At 42.8% G+C, this 23722-nt stretch overlaps 1 long non-coding RNA gene across 1 annotated transcript in view; it reads left to right on the top strand.

The window, feature by feature from the left end:
- Nucleotides 1-82: 82 nt before the first annotated feature.
- The window catches only part of LOC310698878, a 142162-nt gene continuing 118522 nt past the window's right edge, over nucleotides 83-23722 (top strand). Inside the window, exon 1 of the long non-coding RNA XR_014521764.1 lies at nucleotides 83-120. This is a non-coding gene — a long non-coding RNA (uncharacterized lncRNA). The remainder of the gene's footprint in view (nucleotides 121-23722) is intronic.

Consider the following 23722-nt stretch of genomic DNA (forward strand, 5'->3'; position numbering starts at 1 on the left):
GGAAATGGCGAGCAGCGCCTGCAGGGAAGAGTTTTATTTAGCAGCTTCGCTTTAATCGGCCATGGCGGCGTGCTAAGGCGTACCCCCCCTCTCCGTCTGTCCTCACAACTGCCCTGCGAGGTAGGCCAGGTTGAGAGATTTTGTCGTCTTCATTCCCTGCCGTGTAGTTATCCTTTGCAGACGGCCGTAGCCCCGCGACAGTATCAGGTCGTGCATTCACAGCATGGCAACCCCCTTCCAGAGGGATACGGATTTTAAACAGTGTACGGATTTATTTCACTGTTATATATCTGATCTAGACATAGTGCAAGTTGCTGAAATGTGACCTAGTTGTAGAGTTCTCTCTTATAACGAGTAGTGATAACGTTATTGATTATTATTATTAATATTTATATAATGTAGGCATGAATAACCCCTGGCACAGGTCTGATGCAGCACTCCCAGGAATTTTTTTTTCTGCACCCCACAAGATAAGACCCCACAGATCTTGGTGGCAACTACATTGCACCAGGTTGGGCAGATTTAAACCTCTCCACCAAACCCAGCACCCCAATGTAAGTCCATGATCATCAGACTGATCATTTGATGGCCAGGATGAAGTAACAACCCTTCACTTGGATAAGCTGAGGAGCTGTGTAAGAGTTAAATGGCAACACCCAACCATCATGAGAAATATGGAGGTTTGGCCAAGGGTGAACGTGGTAATCATATGTGTGTGTTTGTAGATACATATTTCTAGTAATCAGATAGACAGATAAGAGTTAGGGGAGACAAAGCAAAGTACGTTCCTCAAACATTGAAATTCAACTTTGAAATTCATTACCGCAAGATGTAGTGATGGATTTGACAAGGGGATTAGAAAAATTCATGGAGGATAAGGCTACTAGCCACAATGGCTGCCTCCACTGATGGAGACAATATGCCTCTGAATACCAATGGCTAGGCATCACAAGCAGGAAAAGCGCTGACTATTGCATTCAGGCTCTGCTTGTGGGTTTCCCATAGGCACCTTGACAGCCACTGTGAACTGAATGCTGGACTAGATGGGCCAAGGGCCTGATCCAGCCAGGACTTTCATTTTTTTATATACATGTTTTTATTCATTTTTAGGTCAACAGAATTATACAACCAACAAACAACATTACAACATATTAGTCAACACAACATGCTACAAGAATAAAAGTTATTAATGTTCCATATGTCTGTATTGGCTTAATTCAAGAAACCATTCTACAAGCTTAAATGAGAGTGTGGTGGTGATCTTTTGTGGTCTTCTGTTTTCACCTAGTCTAGAAACGGTTACCAAGTGCTGTAAAATAGGGTTACCAGATGTTCCCTGTTCCCAGGGACAGTCCCCGGATTTGCAAATCTGTACCCGGACAAATTCCATCCCTGGAATGTCCCCAGATTTGCAAATCTGTCCCCAGGAAACGTAGCAGTGGCAGCCTCAGCAGCCAGAGCCAGCCTGGTAGCGCAGTTGGCTCTGGCTGGCTTCGGGAGCTGCTTGCTGCCTCTGCCGAAGGGGAACCAGGGACGTCTGGCGGTACAGATCTCCTGCCCCCTTCCCCCTTTGTTTTGACAGATCGGGGGAGGCTTGGGAGTCACAGGCGGGCGGGCGGGCGGGTGTTGCCCAGGAGGGGTGCAAGGCGCATGGTTTCTCTGCCAGGCAAGGTGCAAATCCCTTTTTTGCACCCTGTGAAACATAAATGTGCAGAGTTTTTTTTAAAAAAACTGGGCAACAGCCGCCCACCCGTGACTCCTAAGCCTCCCCTAATCAGTCAGAGGAGGAAGGGGGCAGGAGATCAGGGGAGGCTCGGGAGTCACGGGCGGGCAGCGCAATGTTGCCCAGTTTTTAAAAAACTGCATTTATGTTTCATAGGGTGCGATAGAAGGGCTTTGCACCTTTATACAATATGCATGTGTGCTTGAGCCCAGGGTCTTTTGCCTCACTATCCCCACTACTGACTCCCTGTTGCTACTCAGCTTCCCAAAAAAATATAAAAAAATATTTGTCCCTGGATTCATTGAAAAAAATCTGGTAACCATACTGTAAAAGGAAAAGTGAGCTGACTTGCCTTGAGTAACTTTCATTTGATTATTTAATTCTTTTGTTATTGCAATTGACCAGACTGTTGTGTACCATGTGTCCAAAGCAGGAGTGGCCCAAGAGATTTTGTCACCTGAGGGAAACCACAAAATGCGTCTTCCTGCTGCCAGGCAAGAAGGGGTAAGTGAAGATCTACATTGGGAGCAAGGGGGGAACCAAGATCTACATTGGGGGCAAGGGTGGAGGAGACCAGCAGTGCCTCCTAGTCACCAAGAGACCACTGTAGATGTGGCATGGGGGACCATATCCAGCCTCCAAGGAGCACGAAACAGCTGTTGCTGGCACCATGGCAGCAGCAGTGGGCAGTACATTCATTAAAGGCTCCTGTGGATCCTGCCGTCTGAGGCAGTTGCCTCACCTTGCCAGCCCTGATTGAAAGTAAGACCCTCTGCATTATGCCAGGGCTTAAATGTTAAATCTGTTCTTCTTCAGGGTCCACAGCAATCTTTACAATACAGTGGTGCCCCACAAGACGAATGCCTCGCAAGTCGAAAAACTCGCTAGACGAAAGGGTTTTCCGTTTTGGAGGTGCTTCGCAAAACGAATTTCCCTATGGGCTTGCTTCGCAAGACGAAAACGTCTTGCGCTTTTTTTTTTTTAAGCCGCTTGAAGAGGCGCAGTTGCGACGGACCGTGCTTCGCAAGACGAAAAACATCGCAAGACGAAAAGACTCGCGGAACGAATTATTTTTGTCTTGCGAGGCACCACTGTAGCCATGTAAGACAAGTCAATATGAAGTTCTAGCAGTTACAGAAACTATCTGTTTATTTTGTGGACTTGAATGTACATAGATTTAGTCAGTATCTGCGTATCTTAAAAGTTACCTGATTCTATCTACATATGATGTGTTAAAAAGGAAGAAATTGAGTTTTTGCTTACATTATTTGCTATGACAATGCCTATTTAATATTTATCAAGTCTCAACTCTGATATGAATAGGATCATAGAACCATAGAATTGTAGAATTGGATTCAACCCAAAGGTCATCTAGTCTAACCCCCTGCAATGCAGGAATGGAAGATATGTTTTTGTTGAATCTACTCAGTACTTGATTTTTTCCTGATTAAATATCCAGGAAGATACGCCAAGATATCAAAAGTCAAAACCGTCAAGTTATTCAGAACTATACTATTGCATAAGTCTGATTTTATAAGTAGTCTTGGTATGTTGTTGTGTCTGAAGCTGGAAAATGCATTTTCATTTACAGAAGGCAACAAAATAATCCTTTAACAATTACTGCTTATTTGTAACCTTAATTCATAGTGTAATTTTGAGATTGTTCATCAGTAGTATAAGGCAGAGAGTTTTAAGATTAGGGATATGGTTAGGAATGTTGTGTCTCAGTAAAAGTTCCTGGGTAAAATAGCTGTATTAGGTAAAGGGAAATGGAGTGAACGAGTGACAGACTTTTTTGTGTGTTCACATCTTCCAAAGGTTTCTTTGAAGCCAGTAGTATTTAATTTAACTAAAGGAAAGAAGAATTCTGTCTCTCTTGCCTTGCCTAAGTTGGCAAAAGCCCTGGCTCACACTATTAGAGATGCAGCGGGGAATTCAGGTGAGAGCAGGAAAAGCTATTTGTCTTTTAAAAATTAAATTAATTTGGATTTTTTTTTATTTCAACAGTACGGGACAACAGAGGTAGGCAAAGTGGTGCCCTTCAGGTGCTGTGGACTACAATTCTCATAAACCTGAGCCACAACATTTGGAGGGTACCATGATGCCCATTTGTAGCACTGGGGTTCAAACTGCTGAAAGAAAGGGCTTCTTTGGGGTAACACTGCAGGCTGCTTTTAAAGATATATACCTCAGATATTCATAATTGTCCTTCGGCTTTTGGAAAGATGCGGGAAAGTCATCAGATTTTGCACATTTGCTGATTGAAAAATAAGATGCGGGAAAGTCATCAGATTTTGCAAATTCGCTAATTGAGAAATAACTGTAGCCTTCAGCACCACTTTTTCTTTTATCCTTGGCTGCATGCTGAGGTAATCTGCGCAGGAAGAAGAACTCATTACTATGAGTTCTCCTTCCTCTACTCATTATTATGTCCTCTTCCAGAAGCAACTGAGAATGTCCTCTGTAGCTGCTAGCTGAAAATATTTTTAAAGATATGGTAGGATAAAGATTAAGTCCTCTGTATCCACAGTCAGAGATGGTGACCTCAAAAGTACTGATCATGTCTTCTCATTACTGCTTTTTAAAAAAAAGACTTTAAGATACCTGCTGTGAATGGAATGTTCATTCTGCATTTTAAATTATTTTACCCTTGCAAGGCAAGGGTACTAACTGAGAGTTAGTATTTCCATGCTCCCTGTAAATTGTACCTTTCTTTTTTCCAGTGAAGCCCATTGCAATTTGATGTTCCCCACCGTTGGCTTCAATACTTCATGGAATCATAGAACTGTAGAGTTGGAAGTGACCATGAGAGTCATCTAGTCCCAACACCCCTTCAATGCAGGAATCTTTTCTCCAATGTGAGGCTTGAACCCACTATCCTGAGATTAAGAGACTCATGCTATCCCTCAGTGTCTTGAATCAACATATTCTGATTCAGACTCCAGAATTTGTAGGTGATGAAGAGAAAATGTTTCATTTCTAATTGGAAACTAGCTGCACAAAGGCAATGGATAATTAGGGAGGATAACAGTCCAGAGATAGCCAGAGATTAATGCTACAAATTTCACCTCAGTGCATGCTGAAAAAACTACAGGCAGTTCATGTTGGCTTCTGAATACACTGAATACTTGCAGGTCTGTTTCCCTAGTTGTTAGGACTAAACCTGCCTATTCATTGCCCTTCAGTCCTCTGTGAAAAGTCAGAAAGTCCTTAAAGAATATTCTAGAGTCCATAATCCAAGAACATGAGCTTTGAATTTGGATAGCTTTGAGGTTTTTTAATCTGTTTCATTCTGGTGTAAGGGAGATTTGTCTGGCGTCTTCATTATATATCTTGAGGTGCCTCTTCAACCTGGCATTGGCTGATTAACATTCTACAGCCTTTTAAATGTTTTTGCAGTGCGTGTGTCATTATTGTGTTGTTTTTGTTTTAATTATTTATTTGTGCTTTTACTTTATATTTTTGTCTTGTGAAGCGCCTTGAGATCTTGTGATGAAGGGTAGTACCGTATTTTTCGTTCTATAGGACGCACTTTCCCCCCTCCAAAATTAAGGGGAAATGTGTGCGCGTCCTATGGAGCGAATGCAGGCTCCTTGGCTTCAGCGATAGCAACGCGAAGCCTCCGAAGCGCAGAGGGAGAGCTCCCAGTCCCACCAGGAGATGCTGGGGACTGAACCTGATGCCTTCTGCATGCTAAGCAGTTGTTCTACCACTGAGCTATGGCCCTAGCTCACAATATTGCTGTCGGGATAAAATGGAGAAGGTGGAGGCTGAAGTGTGTATGCTCTGTGGAGGAAAGGTGGGATTGAAGTATAAGAAGGAATAAAGTATGGAAACTAGCCTATAAGTGAATAAACTACAGTATATTTTTAACTTACTCTCCTAATAATTTGTATAGAAATTATAAAAGTGGTATATAAATTTTGTTAAATAAAAAAAGACGAAATGTTCAGACTTTCAAACGGTATGTTATGCCTGAGCCTTCATTGCTGAAACTCCCAACAGCATTTTCATGCTCACAAACACCTGATGAAGGAACCATTGTGACATAACCCATTCAGGCAGAGTGAAGGGGCAACAGGCTGTCAACAGTGGCAGTAGTTGGGGGCTCCCATCTATTAAAAAGCCACAGAAAGTCTTTTCATACTGCCTAAGGAATTAATTCCTTATTTAACGTTCATAATTGCTGGATCGATTTAACAGGACTGGAGCTAACATTTGCTTGGATTTGGCACCATTGATAGGGAACTGCCTGCTGCGTCCTCCGCTTTGAAGTCACCCTGGTGTTTGGGCCTCCAGCACCTTCTTCAGCATGTCCAACCCTTCTAAGAGGCGTATGATACTGGTGTTCCACTGGGTTAGGAAGAAGCCCCTGACAGAGAAGCTGTGCTCTACCATCTTGGCCAGACCTTCTGCCTCTGCACCGGCTTGCAACACTCCTCACATTTCACCCTACTTCATGAGGAGCAAGACACAACCCGCTTCGCTCAGGAGGTCCAGCAGGCACAAGGTGCTGCGATTGCCGAATCTCACCGACCCCAAGTTTTTAAGATCTGTCATTGGCAGCGTTGGCCGGAAGAGAGCCCACAGCGTGGCAAGCAAAAGAAGACTCCAGCGGGAACAGGAAAAGGGGTGAGGGCTAGGCTAGAGGCAAGAAGGCTCCAAAGCTATTTGCGGGGTGGGATTGCTTTGGAAGATGCCTTCTCACAATCTCTACCCTTGAACCACGTAAGGACATAAGAAGTCCCTGCTGGATGAGGCCACATTGGCCTGTCTAGTCCAGCATCCTGTTCTCACAGTGGCCAACAAAAGGCCTGTGGAAACAAGAGCAATCTGTATTCCCTTCCTGCATCTTCCAGCAACTACTATTCACAAACGTTACTGCCACCGACTGTGGAGGTAGAGCATAGCCATCGTGCCTAGTGGCCATTGATAGCCTTTCCTGCATAAAACCATCCAAGTTGGTGGCCGTCACAGCTTTCTGTGGGATTGAGCTTCCAGAGGGGTAGCTGAGCATGCCTGCTGCAGGAAAAACAGGCATTAAAAGCACATTTCTCCCAAAGAATCCTGGGAATTGCAGTTTGTAAAGGGTGCTACAAATTGTAGCTATGCGGTAGAAGGGCAATCTACAGTTCCCAGGATTCTTACAGGGGAGAAGCGATAATGCTTTTAATGTATGGTGTGTACACAGCCTCAAATTAGCTCCACCAGCTCTGTAATACTAGAGCAGAGATTATAATGCATATTGTTGTTGTTGCACTTTTATAAATATTATAAAACCCATTCCTGCAAGCCATGTAGTCTGGAATAAACTCAGTGACCCCTCCCATCATTAATTGTTTCTACTAGGTGGGGAGGGGTGTTGGATCTGCTTCCCTGCCTTGAAGAAAGGCGCAGGTCAGATGTGTGCCCAGACCTGGCCACGCTTCGCAAGAGAGGTGTGTTGGTTCAAGGTGGCCACGCTGCCTGCAACTTGCACTCCTTCCTGACGTGTCTTCCCCAAACCCCTTCTTCCAGAGGCTGTGTTGAAGTTTTCCATCACGTGGAACACAAACTCGTGGAACTACCTCGAGGCTCAGGCAGTGGTGGAAACCCTCCTCAAGCATGAGACGCCAGAGAGCCTCTTGCAATACGAAGGGATCAAAGCAGCTGTGGAGTCTCTTCTACCATACACGGCACTTCCAGAGGCTGGGCTGGTTACTGCAGGCCTCCATGTTCCTTGATTTCATGTGTCAAAACATGAACTTGCCTGACGCCGCCAAGTGGGACAAGGAGATGGACACGTGATGAACGTTCTTTCTTTCTTATTAATTTTATTGAGTACAAATTAGAAAAAAATACAAATATAGAAAAAAAGGAAAATACATGTAACCAATAAAAAACTAGAAAACATTTTACCTCTTCTGATATTTACAATTATTTGCACCTCTACAAAACAATATTCACAATAAAGAAAAGAAATGAAAGGTAAAATATAAAAGAAAAGAACAAGAAGAAGATAAAGAAAAGGAAGAAATAAGATCAAGAATGAGAAATATAAAAGAAAAGAACAAGAAGAAGATAAAGAAAAGGAAGAAATAAGATCAAGAATGAGATAAGTATTCACTATACACAGCCATTTCCAATCTATATTTATGTCCAGTTACGTATTTTCATCATATCCTTATCTATCTTAATTAAAATATTTTTAAAAGACTTCCACCGTTTGCCTCACGCGTTTTTGGTAGTCCATTTGTCAAAACCTCTGTTCTTCATATTTTTCCTTTGGGCTGCGCTCCGAAGGCTTCAGGGATCTTTGAGGCTGGCGGTGGGGCAAAGCAGCGCTTCCCCCCCCACCAGCCCCACAAGCTCGGGGAGCAGTGGGAAGGTGGCACACAGCCTTTGCGCTGCTCCCCAACCTGGTCTTTGAGGCTGGCGGTCTTTGAGCAGCGCTCCCCCCCCCGCCAGCCCCAAACAGCAGATCGAAAGGAACCCGAAGCCTCCGGAGCTCAGCGGGAACTCCCGCCACGCTCCTGAGGCTTTGGGTTGCCTTCACTGAAGCCTGGTGAGCGAGAGGGGTCAGTGCGCAGCGCCCCCTCTCGCTCTCCAGGCTTCCAAGGAACTCACGCTGCGCTCTGGAGGCTTTGGGTGAACGCACCTTGAACATACAGAACACACCTTGTTTTAGAGGGGAGAACAAGAAAAAAAAATTCTCCCCCTCTCTGCACAGCGCCCCTTCAGTGAAGCGGCAGGTCGGGTGCGTCCTATAGAGTGAAAAATACGGTATATAAATCTAATAAATAAAATAAGATACCGAGAGAGACTGAAGGAACTGAAGGAGGGATGGAAAGAGTAATGGTCTGGTTTTGTGTTTGGCAATGCTGGCACTATTGGAGGGGAACAAGGAGTGAAGATGAGATACTGTAGCTGTAACGAATGGGATTTAAGAATAACCCCCTCCTACAAAAACATTTAAAAGGATGCAGGATGTTAATCAGCCAAAGGCCTAGTTGCAGAGGAACATTTTTGCCTGGCACCTAAAGATGGATAATGAAGATGCTGAGTGAGCATCCCTGGGGTAAAGGTAAAGGGACCCCTGACCGTTAGGTCCAGTCATGGCCGACTCTGGGGTTGAGGCGCTCATCTCGCTTTATTGGCCGAGGGAGCCGGCGTACAGCTTTCGGGTCATGTGGCCAGCATGACTAAGCCGCTTCTGGAGAACCAGAGCAGCGCCGCAAACACCGTTTACCTTCCCGCCAGAGCGGTACCTGTTTATCTACTTGCACTGCGTGCTTTCGAACTGCCACAAATAGGAGACACGCAGAAAAGACCTGTGCTCATGTTGCCACCCTCTTGACCTCTCAAGGAGGAGGTACACGAAGAAGGGCATCAGATGATGATTTCAGAGTCCAAGTAGGTTCACAGGTATTTCACCTCTACCAGCAAGAAAATAATGCAGAAGAGAACATCCACCAGACTTTGAAGCAAAAAAACGAACAAAGAAAAGCCCTCATGCCATGCAGGCTGGAAGCGGCACAGAATCCTGGGAAAGAACTGTTAGAAAAGTTAGACACCACACCCACCCAATCTCTGCCAAACTATGGCAAGATTCCAGGGGGTTCCAGGGTATGTGTTCCAGAGAGAATCAAGACGCAGCACAGACCATCGTACTTTTAGAAATATGGTTTAATTGACACATATTTACACCTTTAGTATAGATGTCAGTACAGAGGGAGTACAGATCTTACAACATGGTCAGCTTAAGTGGGGCTCCCCCACACATCCAGCAGTGAAGCACAAGCCCAAAGGATCTCTCCAACTCTGCCTTCAGCCAGCCAGCCAAGATCAATCTGGCCTTTTTCATCTAGTCTAAGCCTCCTGCCAAAGGCCCCAAACTCTTCCTGTGACATCATGCCCAGTTACCCTGGCAACCTTCGAAATCCCCAGTGTCTGTTCACACCTCAAGGTGAGGGGAAGGACAGTTCTTTTGCATAGCCAATGGCCCTCAGAAGCCCTGCATTGTTTCTTCATTGCCCTATCTTGGCCAAGTCATTTTGCATAGGCTAGCCCAGGAATTCCTCAGCAGCTTGTACTCCCTTCATATCCCAAATAATCAAAATCATACCATTTATTAATTTTTAGGGATTAGGGGGTCCCTGCCCCCAAAACCTACAACAGCACTGTGGAATATCCTGAACAAGGACACATTCTGCTCAAATATACAGCTTGGACAAGGGACCCAGAGAACTTTGGCATCATTGACTGAAGTGGAAGCGATGGGCAAAAGAAGTATACTGTATATCAGAACTGGCTATTCCAGAGCAGCTCCTGGCTGCTTGTCTTGGAAACACAGCTGGGTCAGTAAATGTAGTTACCTGGGTATAAGGTTTCATACGAAGTCAGTGTGGGGACAAAGATGTAGGAAGAGCACATGAGACAGTTTCACCCATATGGTCCCTAGAGATTGAGGTTGTGAAATATCCCATTTGACCCTAAAAATTCCCACCAGATGGTTGCTCTCTTCAGGCCATTCATTCCACTAGAAAACTTGTGAGTAGTCTGTTCAGATAATTTTTGTACCTTCTCTGGGTAATTTGCCAGGGTAGTCTGAAAATCCTAATAAATTAACAATCCAAATCAATAAAGATGACCTTTAAAAGGATTGGGGATGTTGCGCCTTTTCAGATATTGATTTGAAGGAGAATGCTTGGTTAATGCTGATGCAACCATATTAAACAGTGTTTTATGCCTTCCTGGCATTCCCCTAGGTGGCCCCAGAACCCACGTAACAGAATCTCAGGCTTCTAAGTGATTAAAAACATGTTCTCATCACTTCCTTTCCTCTTGCTTTGAACTGTCAGGCAACCTTTCTCATCTTGTCTTATGAAACAATAGTTTTAAAGAAATCTCAACCTAGTTGAGGGTGGCAATTCAGTTTCTCTTCCTGAAAGCAGTAAGCATAAATGCAATCATTCTGCTCCTAGTCCTTATGACAAAATATGTATCAATTTCCTGGAGAAAATTGAAAGAAATGTGGCAGCTACCTGCTACAGAGCTTTAAGTATTACACATGGTTGTTTTGTGTGTGTGTGTCTGTATGTGTGTGTGTAAACAACAGAACAGCAGCAGCAGCAGAAAAAGCGTGGGGTGGGGTGGCAGAGACTCATTGGCAGTACAGTGGTACCATGGGTTACAGACGCTTCAGGTTACAGACTCCACTAACCCAGAAATAGTACCTCGGGTTAAGAACTTTGCTTCAGGATGAGAACAGAAATCGCGCAGCGGCGGTGCGGCAGCAGCGGGAGGCCCCATTAGCTAAAGTGGTGCTTGAGGTTAAGAACAGTTTCAGGTTAAGAACGGATGTCCAGCATGAATTACCGTAAGTTCTTAACCCGAGGTACCACTGTACTGATCTTTACAGCTTTCCCTGTCTGAATGGATTAGTTAAATTGCATGGAAAATTATTAATGTCACAACTGAGCCGCTATAAAATAAGAGGAGCACAGTATTGTGAGTAAATTCAGAGGCAGAGCAAATGCCACAGTATTTGTATCCCCAAAGGGTGGCACAGAAGTTTCCTGGCGACTGGGGCAGGAATTCTTTTATCTGCAGTAGCTATCACACTTCAGTGATTCCTAAGGGAAACTCTTGCTCCAAATGCACAACCATACCCCTGTGTTTTGAAGAAACCTGTTATTTTAAATAACAGCAGATGTTTTGTGTATGGATAGAGGGGCTACATTACAATAGCATCAATCTTTTATGGCTGGGGTTTGTATTGGCTGAAGGGCTTGTACAGAAAAGCCCACATAACACTGCTTCTGTGGAAGGGCTGCTCACTTAAGTTAAGATGTGCATGCATACCATATAACAGATGAGAGCCTTTCAGGAAGCAAATGAAATCTATGAAGTAGATTAAGTGTGTTGCTTGTGTTCCTTGTGTGGGGTTCACTTATATTGTCTCTGCTCTTAAGTTTGTCAAAGAGAGAGAATTCTGGGAACACGTAGACAGTTTGTTGCATGTCCAAGTGAGAGGAAATGGTGAGTTGCTTTCCCCATGCTTCATTCCCCTCTCAACACACACCCTTGTTCTACATATGTAAATGATTACACAGATTTACACAAGGAACATATGTTGGTACCTTAAGGTTGGAGGGAGAGCTTTGGAAAATAGATTCTTACTATCTCATAGCAGAGTTAGCACAAAGGCGATTGTTCCATGCATAAAGTTGGTTATATTTACATCCACCCTCATCCACTTTTAAACAAACCATTCCTCATGAAAATACTTAGGCTAGACTAAATCACAGACACTTAGCTTTTCAAATAAGTGGATATTTTACTCACAGAGTTTTCAGAAGTTACAACAAACAAATCTCCATCTATTGGTAGTAAAACAAAGAAGAAGAAAAAACTACAAGTGACTTTAAAAAGGAAAGAACTTTGTCTCCTTACGAAAAAGGCTTGTGCAGTCTTTGGGTTAACAAAGATGCAGGCTGTAAAATCTCCTTTTTGAGAGAGTCGGTTCACTTGCAAGGAGCCATGGCTGTTGTGAAGATGCAGTAGAACCATGTGCATCATCCTGAATTACCTGAGGAATAGTAGGGTAAATATGCTGAAATGATACCTATAAAATACCTGCAGATGGAGGGTATGGCCAGTTAAGCTGGTAACTTCAAGTTATCATTCAATAAGCTTGCTGCTGCTGCATTCATGTGATAGTAAAACTCTGTTCACCAGAGCAGAACTGCGATAGTGATTTTGCAGAAGCAAAGTATCATTTTTATTTTTTTTACAACTATCCTGGGGGTATTATCCATGATCTTAACCATGTCTGCGGAGGCCTTGTGGATGTGAAGGGCTATATCCAATGTATTTGTATGCTGCTTGCATACACTTTAGTGCAAACAAAATTCATTGATGCAAACAGTGGCAACTTGGTTTGCTCTACCAATTGTGGGCATCCCAATGGCCAAATTGGCCTTGTGGTACAGACCTATGTTGAAATAGTTGAAGAGGGTTCTTTTCTGAGAGGTTGCCACTCTTACCCATATCATTTGATAAAAGAATTATTTCACTTTGGTTTTAATAATGCATTTCCTTTTATAATTTTATTCTTTTTCAAGTTTTGTTGCCTGTAATTACTAGCTTCTACAAGCAGATAGTAATCTCTGCAATTTCAAGAACAAAGGAATAAGAAACAGTTGCTTTGTCGTGCTGTATCCTCGTTTGCATTCTTCCCCACATCTAGTCTCTAATTCTGCAATACTACCACTTGCAGCCAGATTTGAAGCACAGCAAGCAATTGCTTCCTTAATTACCTTTCTAATCATACTATATACAGGACGGTATCTCCATTTTTTAGAATGAAATCCTACCTAGGAAATATAATTTTCTCTCTGTTACTAATACAGACAATTTTCCTGCTCTTTTTCATATGTCAAAATTGCTCTGTTTGAAATCCAAGCAAGAGTTTTGCATTATAGAGAACGATGAGTGATCTTGAGCCCAGAAATCAACACAAGCATCACTATCCCTCTTTCCTTTAGTTTTACCTGTTGAATTGATTATGTATTTGTCTGGATTCAGACTCCTCTGCATGGGACATGTTAGCTCTCTCTATAGAGAATAAAGTTTGGGGATGTTTTCTAACCTTTGTGTATCTGGCATTAGTAATTTTGACTCACAAATGAGCAAGAATCACAGCAGCTTACATTTTTCAAGTGAAGCGTTGCACACAAGTTTGCCCTACTGTTTTATAGAAGCTAGGTTTTGGGTAGCCTGCAAGATAAAACAGTAAAATGTACACAATAGTTAGAAGGAACATAAATACGAAGTCATTGCTCTCACCCTTGTAGAATTCAAAGGCAAACTGAAGCAGAGAGCATTCTCAGTAGTGGCACCTGCCCTGTGGAATGCCCTCCCATCAGATGTCAAAGAGACAAACAATTACGCAACCTCCTGTAGACATCTGAAGGCAGCCCTGTATTGGGAAGCTTTTAAAGACTGATGTGTTGTTGCTTTCTTTATTCCGTCGGAAGCCACCCAGTAGCAATTACTACTACTGCTAAGTTTCTCCTCTACCAGCAATATATTGTTACTAGCCCCCCCCCCAATCCATTCTGTGCACGGGATTCCGGTGATCTTGGCCCTGAACCAGGGTCTGTGCTCCTTTGGAGAATTGAAAATGCAGTGGAGGCTGTCGTAGCTTTAAGAAAAACAGTTTATTACCCCCCTCCGTGGCAGGCGCGATCATGAGATTGGAAACCGGTTGTCAAGCCTTTAGGTATGTGGCCCTGAAAGCGAAGTTATGGCTATGGCTCAAGCTCTGTTTCAGACCGGTGGGTTTGGCCCCCTTGATTCTGAGGGATAACTTTAAATCTCCATGGGAAGGGGAGATAGTGGAGGAAGTGCAGAAGTGCGGGTTGTCCTCCCTTTATATAGAGTCCATGATGTATAGCCACGCAAAGGCGGTGATCGCGCAAAGATTAAGGGATATTGCGAGACAGGAGGACATAGCCCGTGTGAAACCTGGGTTGTTTCTGGGGGAGCAGTTGTATCGGGCTGCTCCAGCTCGCTACCTGGCGGATATCCACTACGTGGAATACCGCAGACTATTTACTGCGGCTAGGCTGAATGTTCTTGACTCGGCGGTCCTGAAGGGAAGATATGGAGGAGTCCCATATGACCAGAGATTATGCCACTGTGCATTGGGTGAGGTAGAATCCACAGAGCACATTTTATTGAGCTGTCCCTTCTACAACGATTTAAGACAGTATCTTATAACTCCATACTTACCCCAGCTCAGTTCCCGACAAAGAGGAAAGCAGACAGCATATCTGCTAAATAAGTCTTCTGGGAAAACAACCTTGTCAGTGGCTAAATTTCTTTTCCTGGCACTCAAGTGTCGGAAACGTATAACTGAATGCTTTGACGTGGGTTATCTGTGAGAGGTCTAGTACTGTGGCCCTACCTTATTTATGTACCCCCTATGGTGTTATAGTTTATAATTATTGTGTAATGTTTAATTCTGACTATCGGTCGAATAAAGGAAATTGATTGATTGAAAACAGTTTATTCACATATTTACAGCTAAGGTTGGAGGGAGGGAGTCCAGATCTTACAGCATGGTCATCTCAAGAGGGCCTTGTTCCTCACAGCAGTGCAGCACTTGTGTCCAAGGCCTTTTCCCCAGCCTGCCCAAGGCGGATCTCTCCTTTTGTTCTCTCTTCTTCCCAGCTCACCTTGTTAAAGACACTCCCTTCCTGTTACCTCACACCCAGTTACCCTGGGAACCTTCCAAACCCCCAGTCTCTGGGGTGGGAGTGGGGAGGATAGTTCTCTTGCATTGCCAATGGCACTCAGTGACCCTGTATCTTCAGTTTTTTCATCGCCCTAGCTTGGCCAGGTTGTTTTCCTTGGCCAGGGTAGCCCAGGAACTCCTCTGTTTCTCCCTTCACATCCCAAATAATCAAAATCCATCATTCAGTGCTATTTTTCTAGGAAAAGAGGTGCCAGAACTCACCGTGAATGCCTCCTTCATTTTCTTAGAATGGCAAAGGTGCCCATCTGAGAGGTGCCAGAGCTGAGTTCCTGTGGGTTCCAGCTGAAAAAAAGCCCTGCCACCACCATTTATTCATTTCTAGAGTTTAGGGGGGTCCCTCCCCAACTTATAATGCCATATAGAGTAAGGCCTCAGCTAGGAAACTACCACCCAAAGTATTTTGTGTGTTTTAGCTGGAAGTTATACTAAGTGAGCTATTAAAAGTAAAACAGTGAAATAAATTGAGCTTGACAACCAAACCCCAAAATATGCCTGAGGCCACAACAACAATATCTTTTATTATTGCTCTCTTATTTCTTCTCTCCTGTCAGTTTCCTCTCCATTTTGCTAGAGTGCATTTCTGACGGTTGATGTGTTAATGAATCTTTGCAAAATGTTATGATGGAATAGGGAACTCAATTACTACTAGCAAAAGTGCTGGTAACCATCATCTGCATTGTGCCCAGTGCTGTTTCTTACTGATCCTGGCCCTCTGCTTACCTACTCTGGCATTCACTGGAGCAGTAAAGCAGTACAAAATGCTCTGAGGTTTCCACTCACCTGTCCACTCATCTGCTTCCAGAGCAAAGGTATTTAAAATATGTTTGCCATTGCTCTCTTTTTAATTTCTTGCAAACTATTGAGCTCTGCTTTTAGTTACATTTTTGCTAAGGTGGATATTTGTTTTGCAAAAATTCAGTCCCTAATAACTAATTGCAATTACTATGAATATTTACTTGGTGTGTGTTTCTGTGTAGGCTATTATAGGTGACAGTGAAATTTCTTATCCTCTTACTTGCCTTGGCTCGTAGTGTACAGAGACGATGAAATAATAATAATAATAATAATAATAATAATAATAATAATAATAATAATAATAATTTTTATTTATACCCCGCCCTCCCGAGCCAAGACCGGGCTCAGGGCGGGTAACAACCAATAATAAGAACAAGTTCATTAAATACAACTTAAAAAACAAGATTAAAATACAACATTAAACCATTAAGATGCAGCCTCTTCACAGGAGGAGAAAGGAAAAAGAAAGAGGGGGAGGGAATCAAACTGATTCCAAGCCAAAGGCCAGGCATAACAACTCTGTCTTACAGGCCCTGCAGAAAGAAATCCGATCCCGCAGGGCCCTGGTCTCATGAGACAGAGAGTTCCACCAGTTCAGAGCCAGTGTTGAAAAGGCCCTGGCTCTGGTTGCGGCTAATCTAACTTCCTTAGGGCCCGAGACCTCTAGGGTGCTGCTATTTATGGACCTTAAGGTCCTCCGTGGGGCATCCATGTAGCGGTTCATTTGCATAGTTCACCACTAGACCAGTGGTTCCCAATTGGTGTTCCACAGACCCCAGGACATCTGTCTAACCCACCCAAGGGGTCCATGGCACTATTTGCGTAACAAAAACTACCATAGAGTTATCAAAATTTTCAAAAGCAGTACTTGGCTAATTGGGAACCACTGCACTAGACCACCACATATGTCTGGAGTAAGTGCTGAGTTGCTTATAATCACTTATTTTCATTTCACAGTATTTGTGTTAAAACCATAGAAACGAATTACCACACACAAGTCCAGTTCTAATAGTATTCCAAAACCTTGCTGATGCCACTCTTTTCAGGAGTGGTTCTTAAAGATTGGCACATTTCACACATTATGGTCCCAGTTGAAGTGCACAAACTTCACTTATCAGCTAGCCTAATAGCAGAGAATTAAGCACCAAATTTCTGTTAGCAGGAGTTGTTGAATCAACATGTGATGTGACACTGACTTGTGATTCCAAAGTTGCTTCGCCTAAAAGAAAGGTGGTGGGTGAGAGGGAAACTGGATTTTATCCCATTATTATGTGCTCTACAATAATGTTGGCTGGTTTAATAGAGTTGCTGACTGAAATCACTAGAGAAGCAGGCTGCAGCTGCTGACCTCTGCTCTCACTAGAAGCTATAACTATAGCAACATGGAAATATTGCAGTGTTGTGATTAAGGGGTAATCTACAAAAAAAGATGAAGTCATCTTGTACATTTCTACATGTCAATAGTGAAGAGTCACTTGCAAATGTGTGATGTTCTTTTGTATCTTGGTAGGCCTAAGTTTTCCTGTCATCCTCAAATGTTTCCCTAGAACAGTCTGTTCGTTTTCACCTTTTCGACAAATAGGAATATATACAGACACACTTCCTGGATTTTCACACTGGTATTGCCTTCTAAGTTAAAACAAGATCGCCCCAAGCATTTGTTTTGTCCCTGTCCTTTCAGACAAGCTGCATTTGTTCTGTGCGGATGTTGAAATTAGATGTTGCTATGCCTTCTAGCTTTAAGATCCAAATGATTTAAGTTTTATCCAGTAAGCAGAATTGCCAGCATTCTGCCTGATTTTTAATGCTTGGACCAGCTGCTAGTATGAAAAGAGTGCTGAGGTGTTGATGGGTAGAAGGGGAAAATGAAGTGAAATAACTCTGAGTGAGTAGTACTGTTCCACTGAAGGATGGGGAACAGGAAATATTATTTAGGGAGTACATGAATAGCACACATGCACTAAATAGCATAATAATATTACATGGCATATATATAAAATGTACAATCAAACCTTCATGGTTAAGTATCAGCTGAGAAGTTGTCTCCCAGTCTTCCTCCTGTGCAAGTTTTGGGGAAGAAGACTTTCCCCCTTTCTTGATAATAAAAGAACCCTGGGCCATCCAGCCACACTGAATGAAGGTTCAGGAGAGACAAAAGAAACAGCACCCTCACACAGTGTGTAGTTAAACAATTTCATTTGCTATCACAAAATGTAGTGATGGCAACCAATTCAGATGACTTTAAAAGGGGATTAGACAGTTTGATGGATTATAAGGCTATCAGAGGTTACTAGTCATGATGACTATATGTACAGTAATGCACAGGCTTCGAGAAAGTAGTATTATATGTTTATGAGGTGTCTGGCCCCCCTTCTAATTCCTGGACCCCTTTTTAATTCCTGAATGCCAGACACTGGATTTAGCAAAGTGTTGTAATACAGACCAAAGCATTTTTTTCGAGTTTGGGAAATCACCTGGGAGAAGGGCCATCAAGGAGAGGAAAAAGAAGGTAATGTTGATTAACAAAACAAATGAGTGTTAGCGCTCCTTCAACTGAGAGATAGTAAGCAGAGTTGAGTTTAGGTTTGCAGTGGTAGTAATGTGAGCCCAGAGAGAAAAAGTGGCAAGCTGTTAGATGCAGCAAGCTGAGCAAAGGGATAGAGGATCATGGCTGATTTTTGTTGCCATCCTAGACAGTGTCCATGGGAAGAACCTCCTGGAGTATAATGCTGTGAGCCCCTCCATTGCAGGCTCAGTTGGTATATATTTGTAAATGAAACATGTATCATAAAGGCACCACAGTCTCCACTGTGCCTCATTCCAAAGGAAACACGAACCCTGAGTATGTGCCTGGACCCTTGGAATTTCATACTGCTGAGAGATGGGTGTGATGTGAAACAGTATTTACCCCATAGTCAAAGACAGTAATGCATCTGAATTCCAGTTGCTGGAAACCTTAGGAGGAGAGAGTGTTCTGGTGCTTGGATTCTGCTTGTGGATTTCCTGCATGCATCTGGCTGGCTACTGTGAGAACAGGATGCTGGACTAGCTGGGCCACTTGCCTGATCCAGCAGGCTCTGGATTCAACTGTTTGAGCTGTGGTCACTTTAAACACAGCAACACATTACATCCCTTCAGCTGGTAAAAACAACTTCCTTTGGTAGCATGGCTAGGCATTTTTTAAAAAAACAAAACAAAACACTGCTGCACCATTAATTAGCTCTTGGTCCTTGGATCATGGTGTGTGTTGCTTTAAGTCAACAAGTCTTGCTCATTGTGCATGTAGTATGGACAGAACAGTGCTAAAAATATATTGTATGTTGTCATAGTGATGGGCTCCAATAGGAGCCAGCTACTTAAAACTTGCTAAATAATATCCTTGTGTCAGAATGACTGAAATTACTCCTGATTTCAAGTTTTCACTTAATGCAAAATAAAGTGCTTGCTGGCATGGTGCCTCTACCTTTGATCTTTACAAATGACCTGCAGTGAATTGTTGAGCATGTGAAACTGAACACAGTAAGATGTATTAAAGAGGGGGTGAATGTATGTGACACTACTTTGAAAAACCTTTAGAGCATTAACAGAATTTATGTTTTGATGGGAATTTATCCAAGGCACAGCATGGTATGCAGAGTTTGTATTGATAGACATGTGTGTAATAAAGAGCTGCTTCTGAAACATGGCAGGAAAATTGCTGCTTTCACAGTGAGTAAAAGGGAAACTCCATGAACGGTATGCTGATGCTACATTCCCTTCTCTTCCACTTCCATTTCAAAGTGGCAATGAATAAAGGGTAGAATAATAGTTTATTCAGTTAACAACCCTTTATGCATCTTTAAAAAAATAACAGAATTGGACGGGTCCCTGAGGGTCATCTAGTCCAACCCCCTGCAACACAGGCACCTCAACATGTAGTCCTCCATCCAATCTGGAAACCATCCCAGACTCTGCTTAGCTTTGTAACTGTGCTAGCAGGTGTAATGCTACACTACTGTTGCATCAAAGACTAATTATTACCCCTATTTGTGTTTAAATATTTAAGCATAGTCAAGGCTTGTTTTAGTTAACACTTTTGTTTCCAGACGCTAACAGCTGTTATATGCTATTTGAAAGTGCCTAAAACTTTCATTCTAAAAGTTTCTTGCCTGGTTTGATGGTAAAGTTGTTGCGACAAGGTCTTCACTTCTATTTTTTCCCATTTTAGTCTTTTTTTAAAAAGTGATAGTTTGTGCAGGCAAATCAAACATGTAGCCAATTAAAATGCTGTGCTTTATAATATGGGGAATCATGTATGTGTCTCCAGCTTTCATTTATGTATCCATGGGCGTAGCCAGGATTTTTGTTAGGGGCAGGTAGGCCTTTTGTTTGGGGTGCAGGCCTTTTGTTGGGGGGGACGTCAGATAGCTATGTATTTTTATTGATTTAAGGGGGGCAGCTGTCTCTCCCTGTCTCCCCATGCTAGCTGCATTTGAGGATATTTGTTTCCATGTAGTCTAGGGATTTGGATTCTTAAAAATTCTAAAATGAAGCTCGTGTAGCACTTTGTATTTTCCACATACAAATTTTTATGTTTTTAAGATCTGATGAATGCTTTGCAATCTAGGGCAATCTAGCTTTTGGCTAATTTACCAAAATGAATAAATAACCTTCATTGTGGGGTTGGTACCTGTTGGGGTTTTTTTGTTTTGTTTTGTTTTGCTATTTTTGTTCAAATTTATTTGAATTGCTTTTTGGAAGTTAGTGTCATGAAGTTGTTGTTCTCGGCCTCATGAAATGTAAGGAAAGCAATACACTTGGCACCAGCTGGGCTGCCGGAGTTGCTGGAAAGAGCTGTACAAGGAGCCATCTAAATGCCTTAGGGACTCCCCTCTGGATTTGTGTAGGGTTTACTCCTCAGCCTTTTCTTCTCCCAAAGATGCCCTGCAAGGCAGCAGTGGTTTAATATCAGAGTTTTCCTTCCCCTAGATGGACTACCAGGTTGACAAGCCCCATCTGTTCCTCACTTCTTTCTAAAGCATGGGCAGAAACTGCCTTCTTGACTGTTGGACACACTATTGGTCTCATCTGCTCAATCCACCAGAGCTTGTCTTCGCATGCAAGGAAGTCCCTAATTCACCAAGGATCTGAAATGTATTGGCTACCCTCGCCCGGTTTAGCTTGTCAGTCGGTGCCATTCCTTGGGTGTGGCCACAGTTGCATGCTGACAGTTCCTAGGAGCTACCGGTGAGAGCTGCAGGGTGGAGACCAAAGTTGGCCAACTGCCCCAGAAGGAGCATGATGTGTATCCCACCAGAGGCACTACTCCTCCCCTAACACCCCATACACAACATCTTAATGGTGAACATCTTAATTTTAAAAACTCCGGAAAGTTACATTTATTGAAATGTAGTTAACCTGCTCCCAATGTGTAACTCTGCCTCAAACAGTTAAGCATGTGCTTTAAGAATGAATGTGTACATTCCTGGATAATTTGCTTGATCAATATTTTTTTATATATCATTAGTAACAATTTAATAAACCTGTTTGTGACTCTGCAGCATTTAGAGAGGCTGATGCATTTTAGGCCTCTATCACACCCACTGAGTTTCTATGACTTTTTTTAAAAAAAGATAATATTTATTGAAACAAGATTTTTTTTATAAAATACACAAAAAAGACAAAGATACAAAAAAGAAAAAAAAGAATAATAAAAACACAAAAAGGAAAAAAAACCAGTAAAACCATTTTTTTCAAATTCTCCACATTTCATTACCTTCTTTCCCCGACCTCCTCCCCCTCCCATCTCTTGTTTCTTGATTAGTAATTGTCCTAGCAAGTCCTTTCCATAGTTCATAATATTTTATCATTATGTTGTCTTTCTCTAATCTCATTTTATCTTTTTAAAAACAAGCTTAAAGTTTAAAACTCAAATCTTTTTTTTATCCATTTCTCAAAAACCAACCCTTTTACCAAATTCTTTAAATATTTTAACCAGAGCCAATTAATTTCATTTCAGCATTTTCCCAACATTCATAAAACTTTTCTAATAATAGTAATAATAATATTAAAAAGTTCAATTCAATCTTCTTCCAGCGTCCCCTCCCCCCGGTCCCGGGGTTGTCAGTCTTTTTTCCCCATTAGTCTAGCACATTAACCTGGTGCCCTTATATCCGAGGCCTTCAAATCTCTTCCATGTCCCTTTCGCAGCTCTTCTTCATATCTTCCTTTCAGTCGCAGGAACTCCAGCCTCATAGCATTTTTGACCCTTTTCGACATATCAACCCCTTTCAAAAAATGCAGAGTAAGCTCCATGTAATGTTTTACAGCATGTTTCAGATTCCCTCCAAACTTAAAAAACCCAACAGCTCCAAATCTCTGACGGCCCATTTCCAAACTCTGAAAGTCCAAAGATCCCAGCATAGGGGGTTTAATCCAAACCCCATTTCTAGTCCAATCAAGACTTTATCTTTCCAGGTCTGGTTTTTCCCAACTTCATTTATCAGATCCAAAGGCTCATTTTCCTGGTGGGCCAAAAGTCCCTCCATCTCTGGCTCCCAGGATTCAACAAAGTCCTCTTCTTTTCGTTGTTCTGTCTTGATGCACTCCTGTTTTAATTCCTGAGTGGGCTCCTTATGATTTTCCACTGCCTGATCAAGAGCAGTGGCAGCTTTTGTCATAAAGTCCATCTTCTGACTTAATTGGTCCAATAGGGCACTTATGTTACAGAGAGCACCCAGCAGTGCTTCTGAAGACATTTTGTTACAGGGTCACAGAACTCTTCCCACGATCAAAATCAGTAAACAATTGCAGTTCCCAGGTTACAGTTTCATAGCTCCCCTCTAGTGGGAGAAGCTTCTGATTGTTCTTTACCTCAAGTACCAAGGAACAAAGTATCTTCCTCAAAATATTCTGTCCATTTTCTTTCTTTTTTTGAAAGCGAAAAGAAACAATGGAGTCACAATGTTTCCCTCCTTTTAACTATCTGTCAAAATATTTATTTCTGGTCAATGAGCTTCAAACGTCAAGTCTGACCCCCCGCTCCAGGGTCAGGACGATGGAAAGTTACTTTACTTTCACTTTATTTCCGCAGGTTTTAACAAGTCAATAAAGGACCCCCTTCTCCTGCTTCCGAAGGGGGGTTCCACTGTTTTAAATGGTGAAAGACGATCTTTTAAAAGAGGTTTTTTAAGGCTCTAGTTTGCATTGTCTTTGCTTTGTTATAACACAAGGGAATGGAAAGGCGACTTCCTGTTTAGCTCTTTCCGTTTCAGTACCAAATTGGGGTAAATTTTAAAGTCCAGGTTCCTTTAACTTCGCCAATACTTGTTTAAAATCCAGATATTTAATGTTCCAGTACTCACGGTTGGTTATTTCAGTGCCAAATTGTCTCAGGAAAAAGGCAGCGCTCTCCGGTGACAGCTATGCGGCTTCGCTCCGCAGAAAAAGCAGTCGACTCACAGCACAGCGCCACTTCCCCCTCTTCACTTCGGAGCCCGTTTCAGGGTTCCTTAGTGGGTTGGGGGGGCGCTAAAGGTGCCCGCCGAGTCCCACGGTCACAGGCTTCATCCGCCTGTGATTTCCAGAAGGGTCCCCGCTACACCGCAGCGGTAAAGACCCGTTTCATGCGGAGCTTGTCCCTCCTGTTCAGAGGGAGTCCGCCATCACCAGAGGCGCCACCCCGGAAGTCTGAGTTTCTATGACTTTTAAACCCAAGGCTAGGCTACTGAGGCACTTTTCAGACCATTGCTGTTTTGCAGGTGGGATTCAATCACATGCCTGCAAACTCACACCACACAATTAAAGTGGATTTGGTCCATTTCTGCAGCAAATATGAAAAACCAAGTTTTGTTTTATGGCAAGTGAAGGGCAAATGCTTTCCCCCAAAATAAATCAGAACGAATGCTTTACTAAGCAACTTG

The sequence above is a fragment of the Podarcis liolepis genome (genome assembly GCF_965112155.1).
Source record: "Podarcis liolepis genome assembly, chromosome: Z".
NCBI lineage: Eukaryota > Metazoa > Chordata > Lepidosauria > Squamata > Lacertidae > Podarcis > Podarcis liolepis.